The sequence below is a fragment of the Trichophyton rubrum genome (genome assembly GCF_000151425.1).
Source record: "Trichophyton rubrum CBS 118892 genomic scaffold supercont2.6, whole genome shotgun sequence".
Classification (NCBI taxonomy): Eukaryota; Fungi; Ascomycota; class Eurotiomycetes; order Onygenales; family Arthrodermataceae; genus Trichophyton; species Trichophyton rubrum.
In genome coordinates, this window is record NW_003456423.1 from 1,529,174 (window position 1) to 1,532,078 (window position 2,905).

Here is a 2,905-nt window from a genome sequence, read left to right on the forward strand (position 1 = left end):
AGGAGAATATTAAAAAGCTAGAACAAGCCTTAAAAGTTATTCTCTAAAGGTAAGAGGATCTTCTAATTTAAATAGATATAGATAAGACCGAGCTTATCTACTTCTCTAGAAAGATAGATAAAGAACAAGATAAAATATCTATCTAATTAGAAGAATAGAGCCTACCTATTAAACTAAAAAAGGTAGTAAGATAGTTAGGTATCTACTTTAATAATAATCTTACCTTTAAAAATTATATAGAGATAAAGCTTTAATTAGCTGAAAAGATTCTAAACTAAATAGCTCGACTCTTAAATATAGAGAGAGGCTTATCTTTTTAAGTAATTAGGTAGCTATATATCGCGTATATAGCCTCTATAGTAGATTATAGTGTCTCTATATAGTAGAAAAATCAAAAGAATTTTCTAAATAAATATAGAATACTTCAGAATAAGGCTCTGAGGAAAATTTTAGGAGCCTTTCGAACTTCTTCTATCTTCTCTATAGAAATAGAGGCCTCTATCCCCCCTATAAGGGTTAGATTAGATAAAATCTGTAGGTTATATACCTTAAGGATTATATCCCTATAATCTGATCACCCTATTAGGGCTGGAGTCTCTAAAAGCTTCCATCTAGAAAGAGACCTAGAGATAGATCTAGACTGGAATAAATTTTATAAGTGGTCAAATCTAGAGTATTTAGAAGGAAAGAAAGCTAAAAAGGAAGTGTCTCAACTTTTTAGAATCACCTTCCTAATAGTATCTTTTCTAAAAAACTTAAAAATCGAAGCTCCTAGTAGATACTAGATTAGCCCGTGGATAGCTAATCTAGATAGTTTAATAGAATTTAGGGTCTCTTAATCCTCAAAACCTATAGCAAAATTAGAATATCTCGAACTTCTAAAGAAAATTTGGCTAAATTAAGAAAACCTTATCTACTACTCTGATAGATCTAAATTAGAGAAAGGAACTATAAGAGCTGGAATTTTCGAATTAAAAACCTTATAATACTAAGCCTAGAATCTAGAAAGTGAGCTAGAAGTCTTCGATACTAAACTCTTTACTATAGATAGAGCTTTCTTAAAAGCCTTAAAAACTATTAAAGATACTCCTAATAGCTCCTAAGAGTCCCTCTTTAATTATACGCCCCTAGAGAAAGAAATTTAGATATTTATAGATAGTTAAGTAGCTATTTAGAGACTCCAGAAATTAGCTTTAATAGGAGGTGAAAGATATATCTTCTCTATTATAAAAGTTGTAGAGAAATTATATTAAAAAGGCTTTTCTATTAAGATAGCTTGGGTTCTAGCCCATCTAGTTATTCTAGGAAATAAGAAAGTAGATAATACGGTAAAGCTAAGAGTAAATTTTACTTATACCTCTATTCTTAATTATACTTCTTTAGTAAACCTAAAAAGAAGAATAAAAGAAAGAGCCCTAGAAGAGTGGAACCAAAATCTAATAGAAATTAAGTGCTCTTAACTAGGAAGAGACTACCAATAGTTTAAAAATCTTCCTAAATAGGGTACTTCTAAAGAGAACTAGTCTAAAAAGCTCTAGTTAATAAAAATTTAACTAAAGATAGGACACGGATACTTTAGATCCTATCTTAGAAGACTCCTAGAATATAACTTAGTCTACTATTCTAGATATCCTAATTCTAGGGAAACACCACAACACCTCCTTCTAGACTGCTCTAGTACTAAAAAAACTAGAACCTAGCTAAAAGAAAAATATAACTTGAATAACCAAAACTAGAATCTAAAAGCTATTTTTTAAATAGAAAAAGGAAAAAAGTGGCTTATTGATTTTCTACAAACTATAAAAATAGCTACTAGAGTCTGGCTACTAACTAGCTAAAAAAAAAAAAAAAAAAAAAAAAAATATATATATATATATATATATATATTATACCCCCTTTAAATAAAACTAGTGATACTAATACTACAAACTAGATACTATTATATAATTTTATTAAAAGTACTCCAAATAATTTTAGGAAACTACTAGATATATTCTATAGATAATTACTTTAAATAACTTCAAAGAATTACTAGATATATTTTATAGATACTTTTAAGTTAATTAGTATATATCTCACTATTATTAGACTCTATTAAGGTCTTTAAATAATAGTAGTACCCCCCTATCTAAATAGAACTAATGATATCGGTGCTATAGTACTCTAGTACTATAAATCAAAAAAAAAAAAAAAAAATATATATATATATATTTTACCCCCCCTAAATAGAACCAGTAGCACCGGTACCATGGTACCCTAGTATCACGAACTAGATACTATTATATAACTTTTTTAGAAGTGCTCTAAACAACTCTAGAGAACCGCTAGGTATATTCTATAGACGTTTTCGAGTTAATTAGTATATATCTCGCTGTCGCTAGACCCCGTTAAGGCCTTCAAATAATAGTAGTACCCTGAATAGAACTAGTAGCACTAGTACTATTATATAACTTTTTTAGAAGTGCTTTAAACAACTCTAGGGAACTGCTAGGTATATTCTATAGACAATTTCAAGTCGATTAATATATACCTTACCGTCACTAGACCCTATTAAGGCCTTTAAATAATAGTGGCACCCTAAATAGAACTAGTGATACCGGTACCATAGTACCCTAATACTACGAATCAGGTACTATTATATAACTTTTTTAGAAGTACTCTAAACAACTCTGGAGAATCGCTAGATATATTCTATAGATATTTTTGAGTTAATTAATATATACTTTACTATCGCTAGACCCTATTAAGGCCTTTAAATAATAGTAGTACTCTAAATAGAACTAGTAGCACTAGTACTACAGCACCCTAATACTATAAACTAGGTACTATTATATAACTTTTTTAGAAGTGCTCTAAACGACTCCGGGGAACCGCTAGGTATATTCTATAGATATTTTTAAATTGA